Source organism: Diabrotica undecimpunctata, chromosome 4 (assembly GCF_040954645.1).
Source record: "Diabrotica undecimpunctata isolate CICGRU chromosome 4, icDiaUnde3, whole genome shotgun sequence".
Classification (NCBI taxonomy): Eukaryota; Metazoa; Arthropoda; class Insecta; order Coleoptera; family Chrysomelidae; genus Diabrotica; species Diabrotica undecimpunctata.
The window spans coordinates 74370676-74393747 of NC_092806.1; the positions used below are offsets into that span (position 1 = coordinate 74370676).

The 23072-nt window shown below is 30.2% G+C and overlaps 1 protein-coding gene across 3 annotated transcripts in view; it reads right to left on the reverse strand.

The window, feature by feature from the left end:
- The window catches only part of sona (sol narae metalloprotease), a 382088-nt gene that overhangs the window by 351157 nt on the left and 7859 nt on the right, over nt 1-23072 (reverse strand). The window lies entirely within an intron of this gene.

The following is a 23072-nucleotide window of genomic DNA, read 5'->3' on the forward strand; positions in this document are numbered from 1 at the left end:
GGCTTGATATCAACAATACATATTTGGAGAAACACAAAGTTATGTTAAGAGTGGAGGCGCAAAATTTCGGGCAAATGCTTTTTAAATGCATTAATTTTTTTCAAAACGCCGAATGAAAGATTACATTATTACCGACGGCCGAAAGTCCCTTCGAATAAACAAAAAGTTTCTTTTGAATGAGATATTTAAAATTAAAAATTACACTTAATTTTCTCTTCTTTTCCACCCCTGTAACTTACTAAATTAAAGATTATAGAAGTTTTCAGGGACTTTCGGCCCTCATTAATAATATAGTCTTTCATTCTGCGTTTAAATTTTTTAAAAATACTTATTAGTTTTCTTAGGATTCGAAAAAAATGAATGCATTTAAAAAGCATTAGCTCGATATTTTGCGCCTACGCTCTTGTGCCTGAGTTTCTCAATCTCGGTCAAATTAATAAAATAAGTCATTTGTAGACCTTTGTCGATTTGTCATTTAAATTAATTTTTTACTTTTTTACTGTATGATTTACATTTTGTCTTGTTACAAGTTGAGCTATAATAATTGCAAAGGATAATCAAATGTAACAATTCAAACAAAAATAAATAATGATCCTTACAAAAATAGGCAGAGTAGAAGGCATATAAACATGGAATTAATATTTGGACTTATAAAGATAGTTCTCAGAACACGAAATTTCTTTTTTAAGAATCGTAAGTTCCTTAGTAAATTTTCCTTATCTCTTTGTCTAAATGTTTATAAATACCGTCACATCATAAAATAATATATTTGATTTGATTAATTTGTCTTCAATTTAATTTCATTAAAAATAATTTCACCTCGATTTTTATACGAGTAAGTAGAAATCGAAACGTCAATTAATAAATGACAAACAAACATATTACTCCAGTCGTCAGAGACGAAAATGCCACTGGACCTCTAAAAATCATACGAACAAACTGAATTTTGCTGAGCGTATTCATTTTAGGACTCCAAAAAATAGGAGGGTAAAAACGCAAAAAAATCGATTTACCAAGAATCTGTACACCGTAGACAAAAATGTTTTTAATAAAAAATGTCGCTGGGATAATTTTAAACAAGAGTGTTAAAAAGAATTTTTTGGGTAGAATAACTCGTCCTCCAAAATAAAAAAAAACATGGCGCGATTTTTGCCATTTTTTATGATTCTAACGAAATCAATACAATCTATATCTTTCTTTGACTATCCACTATGAAGTTTCGATCAATAGAGCCTAACCTTAAAAATGTAAGGCATACAATTTTAGTTTTAACTTCTGGCAACAAATGTGGAGCCATTTGAAATATGTTTAGAAAACGCTGGAGTTAAACTTGCATACAACAAACGATCCTAAACATTTAAAACTTTTTTTTAATTACACTAGTACGTTTTTCAAAAGAACACAAATTCTGTAATAAAATACACCCAAAACCGTCTATTTAAATGCATTTCCCGTGACGTGTGGCCGTTTGTAATGTAAAACATTAAATTCTGCGTTTTTTATTCATATTTCAAATGCATCATATTTGTTACCACAACTTAAAATTGAAATTTCATGTCAGGTTTTAAAGATTGATATCTAAAAATGAAAATTGTACTACAACTGGTCAATGAAAGTAATTAATTTTATTGATATCACAATGAATCATAAAAATGAGAAAAATCGCAACACGTTTATTTATTTAACACCTGTATAAAATCTGAGTTTATTTGCCGCACAATACAAAAAATGCATATGAAAGCTGAACTCCTTACCTTTAAAACTCATCTTAATTTTTGTCGATAGGTCATTTGAATAAAAAGTAATTCGAATTTTTACCGTCGAGCTGATATAAATTTTATTGAACATTGATTTCGCGCGCGTAACTGACATGCAAAATCGACGGTGGCTTCAAGTGTCGTTTCTAAGGGAACGATTCATTCTCCATAAAAAATGTTGATAAACAGTTTTATTTGAAATTATCTCAGCTACATTTTTTATTTGAAACATTTTTTTCAACGGTGGACAGATTGGTGTCTTAATAAATCGATTTTTTTGCGTTTTTACCCCCCTGCGAGGGAGGTTTTAGGAGGAAGCCCGGGGGTAAAAGTGGTAAACTTTTTTGCATCTCTTTTTGAGTCCCAAAATTAATATTCTCTACAAAATTCAGCTTGTTCGTAAGATTTTTTGGGATCAACTCTCTGATGACTGGAGTATATCGAAAAATGCATTATTTAAAAGGGGTAGACTTATGGAATGTGTAACCAGTCACATTATATACATGCCATCACTATTTTTCCGATAGAGACACCTTAGTTTTTTATTACTTAAGATGTAAAATAAAATTTCCAAATTATCGATATGGGATCATTTTAGATTACAATAGATAAATTGGCGTGTTTTGTTACCAACCTAACAAAGCAACATTTCTTGTTAAATTTAGTAATTTTTTTTTGTGATGTAAACCCCGAAAAGTCAAAATGAATTTTTTTTTTATAATTATAGCTTATTTCCAATAAGATATATGTTAATACCTGAGCTGTCACCAGCAGACTGTTTGAACTCTATTCAGTAATATTAAATATAGGACTTAACCAGTTTCATTTTGGTTTAAAATATGGATAAACTGGATATAGATAAATGATATAGAGAAAAAATATACAAAAGTTGTATCTACTCCTTCTTTCACTTAGAAATATTCTTGTTGAAAACTCCTACCATATTGCCTTAATTAATAAATATCTTTTCTCTAAAAGTTATGGTACCTTAATAAATGATTTACTCAATGATGATCAATTAAGGTCAATTTCTAATAACACAGTTGACAGTACAGCTCTGCAAACTACAACATATATTCATTTACTGCTAATTTTATGTGTATTCTATTAATATCAATCAGACGAAGATTAACTTGTTTGTTAATGATGCCGATAAAATTACCTACATATTCAAATTAACATTTATTCCATAGAAGTACTTTTACTTAATGTCATAATATTTAAAGATTCATCATATATTAAACAAACGTTAATACTATTCCTAACACACCAACAAATAGTACTAATATATGTTAGTGGCATTAATAATTTATTTATGAGATGATGGTTTCCATATACGTAACTGGAAAGTTTTGTTACAGATGTATGATAAATATCGAGCTCGTCTTTGGCAACTAGTTCTTAGAATACACATTTTTCATTTTTTTTTTGTTAAGTTCAATGTTTCATTGAAAACCAAATAATAATTTAAGTGTCAGACTAACGGTCCATTAAATTATTCCTCATCTGTAATCATATTGTTGATATTTATCTTTCTAAATAAGGAGAAGATCGAACAGATGAACCTTACGAATGTCAATAGCCTCTGATAAAACCACATTCATTTATATATGCTGTTTTTATAACCATTAGAATTGTTTAGGAACAGCGAGTACTTAATTGACCATTTGTATGTTTCAAGTAGGTATATTTTTCATTATACCAATATCTGTATCTCAGATAAATTAGTTTGTTATAAATCTCACGAAGCATAGGCGTAGAATAACGTTTGTATATTTGTTTTGTAGTTTATTTTTACAAAGAAACATAATACCTTGGGGTGTATTTTGATCATAGGCTTACATGGAATACAAAATGACTCTATGGTTATACACAAGGGTTATTAGACCTATGATAACCTATGGCACGGTGACGTGGTGGACAAAGACGCAGCAAGTGGAAGCAATAAAGCTGCTAAGTAATACACAAAGGCTAGCATGCCTGTGTATTATGGGGGCCATAAAAACAACTACTGCATCGTTGAAAGTCCTGCTTAATCTACCACCACTTCATTTCTTTATACAGGACGAAGCCAGATCAGTGATGCACAGATTAATCTATAGTTAGCGATATATAAGCCAGATGCACGGTGCTGAGAACAGAAAGCTAATCGAGGAGCTAAAAGCCGATATTATGATGGGGCAACCGATCGATGCAACAGCTAAGAGATAAAGCTTTAACAATAAGTTCACAATAAAGATACCAGGCAGGGAAGACTGGAATAAAGATGTACCCATACAAGCTGCTGCTACCTGGTACACAGATGGCTCAAAAATATGGAGGGTGTGGGAGCCGGCATAGTATGGACAAATCAAGAGATACATTTCCCGGTCAGTCTATCTAAGGATGTGACAGTTTTCCAGGTGAAAATACCCACAATCCATCACTGCGTGGAAGAAATAGAAAGGCAGGAAAGAACATTCTGTTCAGTTGCCATCTTCACAGATAGTCAGGCAGCGCTTAAGGCCCTCAATTTTTTAGAGGTGAATTCTAAGCTAGTATTGGATTGTGTGTGTGTGTGTCCTAAATAAATTAGGAGACCGTAGCAAGGTCATAAGGACAATCAAAAAGCAGACGAAATGGCCAAACGAGGCTTATCAATGCCATTCATTGGACCGGAACCCTTCTGCGGCGTTGCAAAGTCAATAACAAGAACAGCTACAAGGAAGTGGGTAGCTCACAAATCTCTGGAATGGTAAAGGAATTCACCAGAATAAAGACATGCGAAACGGTTTATTACAGAACATGCACCAAACTGTATGTCAGACCTAATAAGCAAAGACAGGAAAACAGTCAAAGCCTTAGTAGGTCTTCTAACAGGGCACTGTAAGCTAAATAGGCACTTGAAGCTAATGGGATTATCAGATGATAACCTGTGCAGATTCTGTCACTTTGAAGAAGAAACAGCAGAGCACATTTTATGTCAGTGTGACAATCTGGCAAATGTGCGGTTCTTTGCATTAGGAGAAGAAAATCCACCGCCAAATAGCTACATGGAAGGTACAGTCTCCAAGTTATTAGACTTTATAAAAAGGGTCAGGCTAGAGAATGTTATCTAGGATTAGAGGACCACAATAGACACTAATATGGGATCTGAATCACTTTTCTTGACAGGGAAACATTAAAAAATGCCATTCCTATACCCTATTCATATTTGTTTAGATTCGGATGCCGTATAGTATTGAATGTGTGGGACTAATGTTTGCAAATTCATGATTTTAAAAAATGGACTAAAAATCGACACATTAAAGCTCTATAACTCCTATAACCAAAGTTACATATCTGCAAAGTTTCAGTTAATTTAACTGAAACCTGTTTTACAAAAGTAAATAAGAAATACACCAGGAATATTTCCAGGAATACACAACCAGTGAGGCTAAGAGTTGAATCTTGAGTTATGTTTCAGGGGGTTATTTTGAACATTTTTTGTAGCTTTGTGTCTATTTAAAATTTTATTAGTGGTACTTTTTATTATTGTTCTAATTTAATGTTATTGTATTAGATAGTTCCTGAAAATGTATTATAGAAATGAAAAATATGCGTTAAGATGTTTTATTTTTTTTTTCATAAAAACGAAGCCTTATATGAAAAAAAAAAAGAAAGGAAGAGAAGGAATTTTTTTAAATATTTTTTTTTAATAATTGACTTAAGTCTTAATCAGTGATCTGATCTGACGATGGGCTGGATATTGGTAAAGTGTGAAACCGCTCGTCCGAGGTACAACTAAACCAACTGTAAGTTTTTTTTCTTTTCTTGCCTATTTACAATTACAGTGGTTTTACACTAAAGTAAATCTCCGAAGCATTTAAACAGTATTAAATTGTTCTTATCCGTTGTTATATTAGTTTTGTATTGCCAATAAATTTTACTCTACACTATTGCATTTCATAATACTTGTATTAATTTGTATTATTTAATAATACAATAAACAAAATATTCTTTAATCTTTTATAGACAATACACGGATTATTATTAAAAACGAAAATTTAAATTAATCATTAATAAAGATAGTGTTAACTGACCCAAATCGGCTCATCAATAATCCAGATACATTTTCAATTATGCTTGCTTTTACTTTCTGCCGCCGCTTTGCAGTTTGTGCAAATAATTGTTAATCATGATAAATTTTTTGCAAGTGCTACTAACATTTAAGAGAAACTACTTAAATAATAAGATGGTAATGCCATAATATAATGAGAAGATTACGTGATGGGAACTTAAAATAAATGTGCAAGAATATTGTTCATTGTGCTTATGCAGACGATTAGACAGATTCTTTATAAGGAAGTTTTAAAACTTAGATTAATCGTAGGCATTTCTGAAAATGATTCTCATGTTTAAAATTGAAATTGTGTCTTACGTAACTTCAATATATAGCCATTACGGATCACTTTTATCTTATCACCATTACGGAGCACTTTTATCTTACGGAGTCATTTTTAAGTAGACAAAATTATAATTTAGTTTACTGTTGACCAGTGACGGCTGGTGAGGGCGACTATGGAGCGCCGTCCTCCCTATATAATAATTATAAACAAACAAATAATTATATTCCATATTTACACTTTTCTGTTGAAACGTCATTCACTTTTTGGTTAAAACTTTATTCCAGTAAAATATATTTACCTAACCGAACTGAATTTTACAATAAACATATATATATATTTCTAAGCGTTTTAAGCGCCAGCTTTATATTCGGGGCTGATTTCACAACAACCGATTAAGGCATGTGGTCATCATGAAAAGGACATTGCTCTACAGATACACCAGAGCTAAGGCGATGACATGGGGGTTCAGAAAGCATGACCAAGATAAAAGTTACCATTCAATTTGTTACGTTTAACCCGTAGATAGGTACTTACTACATAATTGTTTGGTGTTAATAAAGTTAAAAAACGAAACCACCTAAATAAGGAACTTAAATATATAGAAAACCTCAACAAAGAGAAAGAATTCAGAGCATTGTATAAGGAAGTTAATAATAAGTACAAGACAATGCAGAAGTCAGAATGGCGACCTATTAACAAGAACTTAATATAGAGAAAGAAAAAGAAAACCTGGAAGACGAAAGAGATGAGGTAAGGACAAGACAAGAGGGAAGAGGAACCACCAACAATTCTTAAAGTTAAAGATGCAGTTAAAAAACTAGCAAGATGCAGTTAAGAAACAAATCGCCCGGAATAGATAATCTCCCAGCTGAACTATATAAAGAAGGTGCTCATGATACCATAACGGCATTACAGCAGCTTATAAAAGAAATATGGACGGACACAGAAATCCCTCCCCTATTTGAAAATTGGAATACTTAGCACTATACACAAAAAAAATGGATATCTTTGAATGCTATAACCACAGAGGAATTACGCTTCTAAATGCAGCGTATAAAATATTTTTCACAGAACTATGTCACCGTATGGCATCATATGCAGAACGAATTGTAGGAAAATACCAGACTGGTTTCAGAGGTGGTAAATCGACAATTCATCAGATTTCAACCCTGAAACAAATTTTCGAAAAAACACTAGAATATGGCATTGATACTCATTACATATTTATAGACTAGAAAGTAGCCTACGACTCTGTTAATAGAAGAGAAATGTTCAAATCAATGAAAGAGCTAGGAATACCAAATACGGGCTGCGCCAGGGAGGCCCTCTCTCCTGTATATTGTTTAATTAGGGTCTGTAAAAAGTAATACGTATGTCACAAATTACAACCACTGATTCAATATATAATAAATCAGTGCAAATCCTGGCCTATCCTGATGATATCAATATTGTTGGGAGAACGGAAAACGCTGTGCGAGAGGCGTATGTAGCATTAAAAGAATCAGCTACAAAAATGGGTTTAATAATAAACACCAAAAAAACGAAGTATATAAAAATAAGCACGCAACCACAAATACTACAACTACTTGTTATAGAAAACAACGTCATCGAAGCAGTGAACGAATTTGTATATCTGGGAGCGCTCCTTAACACTGAAAATAATACTACCGCAGAGATAAACCGCAGAATTTGTACGGCTAACAGATGCTATTTTGGGCTTAACCTCCTTCTTAAATCCACAATTATATCGAAAAAAAAAACAAAAATAAAACTCTACAAAACAATAATACGCCCAGTCTAAACATATGGTTCAGAGACCTAGACTCAACAAAAAATAATGAAAACATGTTTCGAAAGAAAAGTACTAAGGCGAATTTATGGAGCAGTGAATGACAATGAAGTGTGGAGAAGATGATACAACTTCGAACTGTATAGAATATACCAGGAACCTGATATCGTAAAAAATATTAAGATAGGACGTCTGAGGTGGATAGGGCATGTAATGTGGATGGAACAAAATGACCCAGTTAGAAAAACGCTAATTGATAGACCCATTGGTCAGAGAAGAAGAGGAAGACCTATAACAAGGTCCCTTAATAACATCGATGAAGACATGAGAAATATGGGAATACGTGCTTGGCGAAAAAAGGCGATGGATAGGGACGACTGGAGAGAAATTCTTCCCAATTCCCGTGGGTTTACAACCCACGTAGGGTTGTAAAGCCAGAATGATGATGATGATGTTATTAATGTTAAGTTGAAGTTTTAAGAAATAAGGGTGAGAGAATTAAATAAACTAAAGTTTAGTTATTTGGGTCTGTCGAAAAAGATAAATAATAAATAAATGAACGATTTATACCGGTATTAAATTTTAGACAATATGTTTATAACTATCGAGTGGGATTTATGCGGAAATTTCACAAAATGTTTACGATTGTGCGAATGTGAATAAAAAATGCATTATTTTTGTTGGTTTGTTTGTTATTTGATTAAGACGATAACTGGACAAATAAGGTTTACAACATTTAAAACATCTGGGCGAAAAGTTAAAAAAAACATGAACAGTCGGTCAAACATATGAACAATATTGTAATGTAATATTGTATTATTGTAATTCACATGCGCAGATAATATAGCTTCTATTTTAAGTAGTACATATTATGGAGAAAAGATTAACATGCACAACGAAATTGTATCAAACAACCGTCGCGACCTATCAAAAATTATTGATATTTTGAAATTGAGCGGCAAATGCAGTCTTGCACTACATGGTCATAATGAGTCTGAAGAGTCGATTAGTAGTAAGAGTTTGTTGTTAAAACTGGTTGGTTTATATAGTTCTTGTATACATATTACCTGCAATGGAGTTAATGTAATGTAACTGTTAATAGACAAGAATTAAATATCAAGAGTGAGTGTGCCGTTAAGTAAAAAAAAAATAATCGCTATAAAAAAATTTCTACAAATATTTGCTCTTTATTTGTAAAAGTGTGGTAACGGATCAATAGTTTGATAAACATTGGAATACTTACTATCAACTTTCAATAAACAGATCTAACAAAATTTATTTAGCTGTTACAATTCTCGCATCGTTAACATCTATAATTGTAATAATTAAAAGTCGATCCAGCAATCGGCGGGCTGTTAGTTAACAAAATAGAAATTCAACTTTTGTAACTAATTGCCCAAACCTTTTGCATATAATTGCTACATTACTGAAATCACTGCTTATTTTGCAATACGCGTAACAAAAAATAAATTTGATACACTAGAGTAAGTAACTACACATAATTGCATGGTCCACGAGTGTGTGGCTGATTATAATCGTTTAAGAAGTTTGGAAACATGTGAAATTTTATTGGTCGTTGAAGACCGGATAATAACTTTTAATTTTATTAACCACGTAAATAGACCGAATTAATGCTAAAAAGGTAATATATATACATATACATATATATATATATATATATATATATATATATATATATATATATATATATACATATATATATATATATATATAAATATATATATATATATATATATATATATATATATATATATATATATACAATTGTTGTGATCCGGTTTATTAGTCAAGAAAAATTCATAAATTACTTATAAATTACAAAAGTTGTATTTAAAAATATTTAAAAAAGGTATATAATTAAAAAGACCCTTTTTGGATGGCAACTAGAGCCCATACAGAGATATCATCTGAGGGTCAGCAACTCCCAATTTGGGAGTCTTAAGGTGGGTACACATATGCGAGAAAAACGGTATACGTACCGTACGCGTACAGATCCTTGAAAAATATTCTACATCGTACTGATCGCATACTTATCTCGATCCATGGAAAGCGACAAAACAACAACGAACACACATGTGCGAAATGATTTATTTTATTTATAATTTGGGTACTGATTTATGTTCCTGTTTTTGCTTGTTTAACCAAAATAAAAATATGTACAATAATCAGTTTACTGTTTTCTCACGTCTCTCTAGGAAGGAACACGTCATTCACACAATGTCGATTTGATGACACAATAAAAATGTTCGCTGCGTCTAGTAAGCGCCGTCCAAACTGAAAGACGAGCTTCCTTTGAAGTCGTGAAATAAACCGCAACAATTTGGTTCGCGACGAGTCACGATGAAACAGTACGCAAGCGGTTTTTTCTGCCGTACACATTAACGAATATAGCGTTCGCATACCGGATGCATACCGTTTGGTTCGTATATGTGTACCGACCTTTACGTTACCATGCAGGGTATCAGTTAAAAACTTTAACATCAAACCACCTTATTAACAAAGATGTAATAAATAACAAATTTTGTACCATTTTTAGGGTTTTTTTCCCAAATATTTAGTGGCTTAACTTATGTACACCTGGTGAATGCACTGATGATGGATTTGTTAGTCCGAAAACGTTCTGTTATGATGTGACCCAAAAGGGTCTTTTGATTATCTACCTTTTATGAAGGATTTTTCAATAAAACTTTTGTTATTTATGGTATACAGCCAACAATATGAATTTTATTTTTCTTATAAACTTATAAATTAATTCACAGTTTGATATTTTAATGTTTGATTTTTGAACGTTTTATATGTATGGAAGCGATCATGAACGGAGTAAAAGACTTTTTCTAATTGTGTTAATTAATTATGGTTTTGGTTTATTCTATCCGGATAAGAATCTTTTCTTCTGCATTATTTAACTGTGTTAAATAATTAACAATTTATTAATTAGTTATTAACAATTAATATTTGTATTTTTATATTTATATTTTTTATTTTGGGACTAGAAAAATATTACTTTTAGTTCTTGTTTTTTTCTGATCCATTTATATTTTTTTTGTACTACATATAGTAGAAAATCATAACATGTTACCATTGGCTTAAAACGTAGCATATACACCTAATTTCTATTTCTAGATTTTAAATAAACTTTTATTAAAATAAGTAGAAGAAATGATAGATTAAAACTATTTAAATCTAAAAAATAATATGTTCTTACAGCGGGTGTCTTGTATAGGGACGTTTTAACATAATTCTTATTTCGTGTGCCATTTCCATAGGCATTATGTAAGGTGAGGCGGAATGGAATTGTATGCAACACTCTGTGAATAAACCTGTAAATACCATTTAGTTGTGACGTCAACGTTTAAGAATAACCTCAATAATTGAAATTTATTCATGCATACCATGGAGCTGGAGTGGTACGAGAAATAAACCTTTCAAAACACTAGTCAAAATGCTGTATGATCAAATCCTAGGCATATTACAAAAGCTTTATAAACACGAAATTTTATATATTATATGCTACTTCAAGGCAAAAATTTGGGAAGGTTGAAGGGGTGAAACTGCAGGTAGTTATGTTCTTGGACAACTTAACTATCTAGGACAGAAATGGTATGAATTTTTATAAAGAAAATCACCTGATCATTGCAAACAACTGGTATAAACTACCCAAGCGACAAGAACAAATTACTGAAGCTTTTAAAATGTATTAATTTAGTTATTATTTATATTATTTTTGACATGATTAATGGCTACGTTGTTTCTCGGTCTATATCTATTTTCAACAAATGCGCTTGTCTTTAACAAGCCTTGACATTTCTCTTTGTTTCTGTTAATATTTTATATGTTTACCTTATTTTTCTGTTTTATCTGATTCATCCCAATGATTAATTTCTGTATGTAATGATTTATTTATATGCTTATTTTTTAGTTGTTTTTTTGTTGGTGTACCTTTTTCTGGTTATAAGTGAGATACAAACGTTTTTGTATATTGATTTATAATTATGAAGTACTACTTAATTTTTAAAAATTAGATAACATAAAACATGAAGTTTATATAACTGTATCATCTAATTTTTTCACTTGTGATCATCGTGACTACCCTGTAGAAGTTAATTATTTCCGTGAGGTAATGTTGATTTAGCACACTATCGTAAATTTGTTTTATTTCAACAGAGAATAGACCACAAATTCAAGCCTTAATCAATATTGATTCGATCAGTCGTGTCTATGTTAAATTTTTCAAATCGAAAATCACGCAATTTACATAACCGCGTTCTAATGGTTTTATTAAAATTAGTTGATTATTTCATCTACGCCGAATGACAATTTTATTATAATTTCACTCAAATTATTTCAGTTCTGAACATAATGGTTTCTATATACTGGAGTAATATACGGGTTACCAGCAAAATCCGATTGTTTAAAAAAAACCCTATTATATACTATTTGGCTCCGCAAAAAAGAGTCGCTAAAAACCAAGCAACTCTAATAAGTAGACTGGATCATATCGCAATGCTACAAAAGTATATTAAAAGAAACTTATAGCACAGCATCATGATACTCAACTAGATCAGGCTCAAGTAGATCTAATCATCAATAATTTGGAACAAGCAGACTTAAATGTAATCGATTCCAATAATATGTCCAAAAAAAAGGCTAAAAAAGCAACTGTTAAGGTTACCTAAGAAAACAAAATCAAGACCTTCAGATGGAAGACTGGTTGTTTTAAAATCGGAAGATCCAAGAGGAAGTACAAATCCTAGTGTTCCCAATCGACGAGATCCCATACAAGGCATTGAGAGCTTGCCATTCCAAGGCGTAATAAAGACATGAGGCCTTGACGTTTCCAATCAGAGTCCTGGAGGCAAACTTTGGCAGAACTTTCTTTCACTATAATGAGGTTCGATGTAGTTTTGATACAAGAGCCCTGTTTTTACAAGTGCCAAATAAAAGGTCCATTAAGCATTACTGAAAAGCTTATATAAAGCCAACTTGCCAAAGCCACGGGGACCTCTATACCCTCGGAATATACAGGGACATGCATATAGTCAAATGACATATCAAAACGTTGACTAATCTCTGTTCCACGTATTTTACGACGCTAAATAGGATGATCATAAGGGTGGGAAGTATAAATGAATTAACTCTTGGATCAAAATACCTATTGTGTAATGTTTCCGAACAACCACCATCAAGAGAGTTGGAAAAATTAAACTGCAATTGATCATCATTTGTGATGCAAATGCGCACGATCTGATCTGAGACAATAAAAATACCAATAAAAAAGGTGAACCATTACTACAGTTGGTTATGGAACATGGTTTAAACATTATAAACGTAGGAAACAAACCAACTTTCGCAACTTCACAACAAAAAGAGGTAATTGATATAGCACTGGTCAACACTCACGTGACTAATTTGTAAAAAATTGGCATATGTCAAATGAGTTGTCTTGTTTACATCATCGACACATCTGTTTTAAAATAACAGGTAATAAGCTTATCAAGGAAATGAATCCTATCACTTATAAAATAGACTAAGAAATATATCAAGGAGACCTAGAATAATATTTAAGTAGGGTAAAAGTGACGATAAGGTACACACTAGACCTAAACATGGCCCCCAAATAATTATAAAAGGTTGTCAGCGTTCAAAGACAATTATTCGGAGATATTGAGAAATTCTAACAGGAAAGTACTTTGGTAGAATGACAAGTGTGTAAATCAAAGGACAGAACTCAGATATATAGGAATATTATTTCGTCAAAAGATTAGTGGAGCGATTGTCGAAAAGCTCTGAATATAATACCTAAGTAACTGAAAAGAGTATAAAGTAAATCATGGAGAAGAATCGCGAGGAGATGAAACCCACTGCAGAAACGTCAAAGCCCCATAAAATTCTCTCAAAGGAGTGTTAGAAAAGTATTACCTCACTCCAAAAGGACAGATGAATACACTAAGAATGGTGAAGGGATCCTAAAATAACTTTTTAAAGCACAAAAAAAATTAATACCACTAGACACAATACCAAAATGGACTGGATAGCATGATTTAAGGTTTCAAGAAAAACTGGCGTGTGACAAAAAAGTGGAAGATTAGGACAAAAGCAAATCGACAATTAACTCGTTTGAGCCATATAAATCACAGAGTCTGGACGGGAATTACCAAATATACTTCTTACAAATGAAAAAATACTGTTTATATAAAAATAATATATAATATGTAGGCTCGCTAAGTACTGTGGTACATAACAAAAAATGGAGGTTCATAAGAGCAGCTTTAACTTAGATTAAAGATTTAAAAAAAAATCATTGGCTGTTAATTAGTTTCAAATAACTTCAATATGTCATATCATATTAGTTAAATATTAAAAAAAATTTGGTGTACAAATTGAATATGCGAAAATTTGTGCAGAATTTAGATGTACGGTTGTCACAACGTGAAATTGTAAATTTGTAAATTGTAAATTTGGAGGTCGTTAAATATCGCAGGTTCGACCATTTAGAAAACAATAGATGAGTACCAACAAGGTTTGCTATATGTAGATCTCCCAAAAAATGGATAGCTACTTAAAGCGTTGATTAGTGCCTAGTCAAATATTCACAAATACTCTCATGACCCTCAGTAGAGAACTAAAAAAAAGGACTTGATTATCGAGAACGGAAAAAAATTCAAAATACACAAAAAAAATACTTATGCAGAATTCCAATACGTTATTGTGCATGAAGTGGACACCACCTCACGGTCAGCATAATTTTTATCATGGATGATTGGTAAAAGTTAAAGGTAATGCCATTGTAAAGGTAATGACGGATTTTATATTGGTGATATATAAAATTTTCCAGACAACGTGAAATAGATATCTGAAAAAATATTTAAAGTAAAGGTTTTAGTCTGATGTGACATATCAGCTACGAGTTTTTCATGGCCTTGTGTTGGCTGCTTTGTATGTCCTCAATTTAATTAATTTTTGATAGAGTCTGCTATTATTTTTACATTTATTAAGATTTTTAAGTTTATCTAGTCGTGCACGATAAAAATAGTTTTTCAGGTTTAATGCTCATTAAAGTAGAGGGAAGCTTTAAAAGATCAAAAAGGAATTATCATAGGAGGAGAAATAATTAACAATATACGGTACGCCGACGATACTGTGATTCTAGCTGAAAACATCGACGATCTGCAGGAGCTAATCAATACAGTTGACATGGAATGCACAAATTGGGGACTGTCGATAAATATCGATAAAACTAAATACATGGTGACCAGTAAAGGGGATATCGGCGCAACCCAACTGATATTAAACCAACAACAGCTGCAGAGAGTTCAGAGATTCAAATACCTTAGATGTTGAATTACCCAAAATCTAGATCCATCCTTCGAAATTCGATGTAGAATTGAACAGGCAAGAATCTCATTTCAAAAATTCAAGCCTCTATTATCCAATATCTCATTAAATTTGGAAATCCGTGAAAAGTTTACAAGATGTTACGTGTGGTCTGTACTTTTGTATGGATGTGAAACTTGGACTTTAAACGCCGATATCATGAATAAAATCGAGGTGTTTGAGATGTGGTTGTATCGAAGGATACTAAAAATTCCATGGACTAGCAGAACTAGAAACGAAGAAGTTCTTCGAAGAATGGGACATCAACGAACTCTATTAAACATTATTAAGAGGCGTAAACTAGAATATCTTGGAAATATAATCAGAGGACCAAGATATGAGTTCCTTCGGCTAATTCTCAACGGTAAAATCGAAGGAAAGAAATGGATAGGGCGGAAGAAACTCTCTTGGTTGAGGAATTTGCGGCAGTGGACAGGTTTGACAGCGGACCAATTGCTACACGTAGCGCAAGACCGAGATCAGTATAAAAATATTATAAGCATGGTAGTCGCCGACGTTCCGTAGGGATATGGCACTCTAAGAAGAAGAAAGTAAATGTTCAAAATTAGAAGGTGCATTTCATCTGTACCAATACCTTTATAAAAGCAGAAGCTTATCTTACTTAAACTTAAAACTCAATCACTCTAATAAAGTAATCAGACCGTCATGCGTTAGCCCTTATATACATCCGAATGTTTAAATACGGTAAAGAAAGAGAGCCGTTACGAAAACTCTCAAGATAATCGTTTTATATAAAATGGGCAAGCTAGGTTAAAAAAGATTTGCAACAAGCGGAAATTCCACCTGGATCCCCAAGAACGTCAATGTCTTAGATATAAGGCGACATTTACTAAGAACCTTATCCCTTTTACTATTCCAGCTTCTCGTCCCGCTAAAATGTGGTCAGAAGGAAAGGAAAGAGGAACATTTCAATAAAATAAAAACCTACTGATAGAGGAGAAAATCTCAGTTATGAAGAAAATGAAATAATCTACGTTGTTCTTAGTATGTCAAAACGGAAGCAAAAAAATATTAAATTATTTATGGTTTAGTAGAATAGGTATACAAAATACCTGTCAACATTAATATACATCTTTAAAACTGTTATGGTTATATTTATTTTCGTACAAATGGGTGTGATCTATGTCAAGTTTAAAATCATATAAAATATCAGCACCAAGGTCTTATTGCTATTCTTTGGATAATTTATATCTAATATTATTAATGTGCCTCATTGTTTGAAGAACAATATTAAATTTTATTAATATTTAAACATTGGGCCATTTCTAGTAGAAGTTATGCAACTTTCGATCGTTAATTATATTTTTACTTGGATGTTAAAGTGGAACTTTTCAAAAGAAATAAAATGGGTAATAAATCTATCTTCAAAAAGATTACATCTCAATAGGTATGTTAATATTGTTAAATACGTCATATTTGATTTCAGGTATAATATACAGGATGAATATCCAAAAAGGCAAAAAATGATTAATAAAATATAATGATTCCAATAGAGATCTGTATAAAAGTTGGATGTGATGGGTCTGATCTCTTTCAATCGCTGCATATCACGAACTATTCAAAAATTTTTAAAATTTCCTAGCTTGAAAACTTGTTTTGGTATATAAAAATGGCTAATTACAATCATGTTGAAAAATTGAAATCGGTTAATTAAGTGAGTATGAAAAATGTATTAAAGGCGCGATATAATTCGTATTTATTTTTTTTATTAAAATTTATTTTTACAATTAAAATATTTTAATTATAATTATTCTATATAAACATTGATCATTGTTTTCAAAATTCTAAAAATTGTTTAAACATTTTTGTATACCTAAATAATTATAGATTTCTGATGTAGCCTAAGTTTGAAGAAAAACATTCATTTTTTCGACAAATTTTTTTATATAATAAGGTTTTAAATCATATTTAGCAATTTGGAAATTTTTTGAAAATAAATGATACTCTATAAATAACTTCTATAAAAAAATGAATATTTTTATCATTTAATGGTCATATCTACCTCAGTATATAATAGCTGGTTTTTTAATTAAAAATTTTAATTAAAAAAAAAAACAAGAAGACTTTAATAGCCTCTTTAAAAAATTTGCCATTTTCAACTTAACTTAAACCGATTTAAATTTTTCAAAGTAAATGTGAATGACTGCTTACTCTTGTATACTTAAAAACTGAACGATTAATATATGAAACAATTTTCCACTTAGCAAAGTTTTGAAAATTTTATCTGCCTCTGTATAAGGACAAGATTTTCTATCTAATAAATATTGATAGTATTATTGCCATATATTGCCATACAAATATATTTTGGCCTTGATTTATTTTACATACCACATATATATGAAATGTTTGGTTCCTGGATATTAAATCCTTATTTTTGTATAATTTGCCAATAATAACAAAAATAAGGCATTAAGTTAAGTTTCTAATTGCTTTTAAATTCAAGTGTCTGGCAACGGTAAATTAAATTTTATCATTTAATAACAAATTAAAAAATTGTTTAAATCACTAATACTCCAGTCTTCAGAGACAAAAATACCACTAAACTTCTATAAGTCATAAGAACAAACTGAATTTTGTCGAAAATATCAATTTTAGGACGCTAAAAAATATGCAAAAAAGTTTACCACTATCACCCCGGGCCTTTCCTCTAAAACCGCCTACGTAGAGGAGAGAAAACGGAAACAAATCGATTTATCAAAAATCTGTACGCCATAGAAAAAATGTTTCAAATGAAAAAATTAAGCTAAAATAAGTTTAAACAAAAACGTTTATCAGAATTTTATGTGTAGAATAAATCGTTCTCCCAGAAAGAACGATTGAAGCGATCGGCGATTTTAAATGTCAGTTACGCGCGCGTAATCCATGCTCAATAAATTTGTGTTAGCTCGATGGTAAAAATTCAATATCTTTTGATCCGAGTATCCTATCGACAAAAATCAAAATGATTTTAAAGGTGAAGAGTGCATCTTTCGTATACAATATTTGTATTTTGCCGCAAATAAAGTCAATTTTTATAAAGGTGTTAAATAAACGTGGCGCGATTTTTGTTATTTTGTATTATTCTCATGAGATCAATACAATGTATTTCTTTTATTGACTGGCCACTATGAAGTTTATATAACTAGAACCTAATCTTCAAAATTTATAGCATGAAATTTTAGTTTTGAGTTTTGGCAACAAATTAGGCATTTAAAATATGCTTAAAAGATGGTGAACTTTCACATAACAAACGGTCCAACATTTTTAAAACTGCTATTTTTAAATTTCACTGGTACGTTTTTCAAATGTCCTTAATTTCGGCTGTAAATTACACCCAAAACTGTCTTCTTGAAGGCATTTCCCGTGACGTGCGATCATTTGTAATGTAAAAGTTTAAATTCTGCGTTTTTAGTCATATTGCAAATGCTTCATATGTATTACCAAAATTGAATTTTTATCTTATAGGTTTTGAAGACTGGTATCTAATAATAAAAATTTCACTACGACCGGTCAATAAAAGAAATAAAAAAATACAAAAATTGCATACGAAAGCTGCACTCTTCACCTTTCAAACGCAAACCTTCACCTTTTGATTTTTGTCGATAGGACACTCTGATCAAGAGATATCGTTTTTTTACCGTCGAGTTGATACAAATTTTATTTAATATTGATTTCGCGCGGAACTGACATTCAAAATCGCCGGTCACTTCAAGCATTGTTTTTGAGAGAACAGTTAATTCTACACAAAAAGTGTGAATACAATTTTTGTTCAAAATTATTTCAGCTTCATTTTTTATTTAAACTTTTTTTTTCTAAGGCGTACAGATTCTTGGTAAATAGATTATTTTGTGTTTACCCCCCTACGAGCGGGGCTTTAGGGGAAACCCTGGGGTAAGAGTGTTAAACTTTTTTGCATCTTTCTTGGTGTCGCAAAAGTGATAATTTGGACAAAATTTAGCTTGTTCGTATGCTTTTTAGGGGTCAAATCTCTGTCGAGTGGACTATAATTAATATTAGTCAACGATGGATCTAAGACCAGTTTATGTTTAATAGAAAATAATTCATAGAAGAAATTGATAACTGCCACCTACAAAAATTTTATACCCTTATACCCTTATATTACAAGACCAGTTTATGTTTAATAGAAAATAATTCATAGAAGAAATTGATAACTGCCACCTACAAAAATTTTATACCCTTATACCCTTATATTACAAGCATTGAACTAGAAATAATTTAAAGGTTTATGTTACAAAACATGGATCTGCATATTGTAAACTATATTTGATTTAAAACATTTCAATTAAAGGCTTCATTTTTAATAGGTGCTGATAATTACCTGAATATTTACAATAAAAATAATCAAAAAATTAATAAAATTTTTAACATCACATATTTAAGTTTTTCAAAATTTAAAAATCTTTTTTTTTTTCTTTAAAAATTCTATTTATATTTAATTACTTCATTTTCATTATCATTATATTTCAAAAAATAATATGCATATATCTTCTTCTTCGCGTGCCATATCAGAATTATCGGACGCAGGCGATCACCATTGAAAGGCTTCTCGATCTTGTCCAAAATGGAATAATTGACCTGCATTTATTATCTGTGTCCATTTACGAATGATTTTTAACCAAGAAACTTGTTTTCTTCCTACACCTCTACGGCCCTCTATTATACCTTTAAGGATCAGTTGTAATATTTTATATCGACTTCCCCTTACTATATGTCCCAGATAAGACATTTTTCGATGTTTAACGGTCTTTAGCAGTTCTCTATCTTTGTTGAATGCATATATATATATATATATATATATATATATATATATATATATATACATATATATATATATATATATATATAACTGTTTTGGATGGGTTGGAGTCAATAATAGGGCTATTGGTTAACTATTTTTTTATTCTCGAGCTTTCAATTGTGTTTACAATTATTATCAAGAGCTAAAAAAGACAAAATACTTACAAGGTTGAACTAAAAAGAAAAAACAATTTTTGTTAACTTACCAAATAAAAATTAGTTTGGTAAGTAAAAATCACTGCTTACATCTTCAAAATATTTAATACAAAAATAATTTTATCTAATAAATGTTTCTCTGAAAAATTTTTATAATTTTGAAAACATTTTTTTAATATAAGAATAATTGAATTTATAAATAAGTTCAAATAGCAACCAATTACAAATAGCCTCAATGTCATAAATGCCAACATAAAATTTTTATTTTTGACAATTATATTGCCAAAAGTAAAACTTCGTTTAAACATTCTTTTTTGTTTAGTAACAAAAAGAAGAAGATTTATTCACCGTTGACAGATGTCTGAAAGAATGTGACAGATATATGGAGAATTAAATATGACATTTTACAAGTTTTATATATAAATCATAAAGAAAGAATATAATTATAAATTTTGCTTAAATTTTGAATTTCAGATCTTTTGTTTAAACTCTTATCATTTTTGCTAATACAAACCATTTCCAAAAAAGTCCTTTTAAATTTATTACTTTCACTACATAAAATTTTAATGTTATCAAAATCCATAATATGGTCTTTATCGATTACATGTTCTGCCAAAGCACAAGATGGTTTTTTAATTCTGCAATCACTTTTGTGAGAAATAATGCGATTTGAAAGATTTCTTCCGGTCTCACCAACATATTCAGCCTCACACTGAGTACAACTAATGCTGTATACTAAATTCGTTTTTTCAAATTTGTCTATAGGATATTTAGTTTTAGAATATAAAGATGAAATAGTTTTGATGTTCTTTGTTGCTATTTTTATATTGTCAATAACCTTTAGTGTTTGTATTAATTTAGGTGTTAATGATGGTATAAAAGGTAGTGAATGATAATAGATGTTCTGATTGTTAGATACAATGTTTTGAGATTGAGCAAAAAATGGTGTTAAATTATTTATATTACCAATATTAGAAAAAAGCATCCTATGTAGCATACCTGGAGGATAAGAGTTTTCAATTAGAATATTTTTTAATAACTGAAGATCTTCCTGTAGATAATCTGGATGAGAAAGTTTTAAAACACGTTCTTTTAATCCTGTTATAAGGTTCATTTTCATCTTATTTGGATGGTGAGAGTAATAGCTTATAAATCTATTACTACATATGGGTTTTCTGAACCATCTGGTTTTCAACATATTGTCTGTATTTCTTACAGTAATAATTAGTAAGAAATACAGAAAATATGTTGAAAACCAGATGGTTCAGAAAACCCATATGTAGTAATAGATTTATAAGCTATTACTCTCACCATCCAAATAAGATGAAAATGAACCTTATAACAGGATTAAAAGAACGTGTTTTAAAACTTTCTTATCCAGATTATCTACAGGAAGATCTTCAGTTATTAAAAAATATTCTAATTGAAAACTCTTATCCTCCAGATATCCTACATAGGATGCTTTTTTCTAATATTGGTAATATAAATAATTTAACACCATTTTTTGCTCAATCTCAAAACATTGTATCTAACAATCAGAACATCTATTATCATTCACTACCTTTTATACCATCATTAACACCTAAATTAATACAAACACTAAAGGTTATTGACAATATAAAAATAGCAACAAAGAACATCAAAACTATTTCATCTTTATATTCTAAAACTAAATATCCTATAGACAAATTTGAAAAAACGAATTTAGTATACAGCATTAGTTGTACTCAGTGTGAGGCTGAATATGTTGGTGAGACCGGAAGAAATCTTTCAAATCGCATTATTTCTCACAAAAGTGATTGCAGAATTAAAAAACCATCTTGTGCTTTGGCAGAACATGTAATCGATAAAGACCATATTATGGATTTTGATAACATTAAAATTTTATGTAGTGAAAGTAATAAATTTAAAAGGACTTTTTTGGAAATGTTTTGTATTAGCAAAAATGATAAGAGTTTAAACAAAAGATCTGAAATTCAAAATTTAAGCAAAATTTATAATTATATTCTTTCTTTATGATTTATATATAAAACTTGTAAAATGTCATATTTAATTCTCCATATATCTGTCACATTCTTTCAGACATCTGTCAACGGTGAATAAATCTTCTTCTTTTTGTTACTAAACAAAAAAGAATGTTTAAACGAAGTTTTACTTTTGGCAATATAATTGTCAAAAATAAAAATTTTATGTTGGCATTTATGACATTGAGGCTATTTGTAATTGGTTGCTATTTGAACTTATTTATAAATTCAATTATTCTTATATTAAAAAAATGTTTTCAAAATTATAAAAAATTTTCAGAGAAACATTTATTAGATAAAATCATTTTTGTATTAAATATTTTGAAGATGTAAGCAGTGATTTTTACTTACCAAACTAATTTTTATTTGGTAAGTTAACAAAAATTGTTTTTTCTTTTTAGTTTAACCTTGTAAGTATTTTGTCTTTTTTAGCTCTTGATAATAATTGTAAACACAATTGAAAGCTCGAGAATAAAAAAATAGTTAACCAATAGCCCTATTATTGACTCCAACCCATCCAAAACAGTTATATATTTGTTCCAAACGAGTCACAAGTACTTTTTATAAATATATATATATATATATATATATATATATATATATATATATATATATATATATGTATATATATATATATGTATATATATATATATATATGTATATATATATATATATATATATATATATATGTATATTTATATATATATATATATATATATATATATATATATATATATATATATGTATATCTATATAACCAATATAG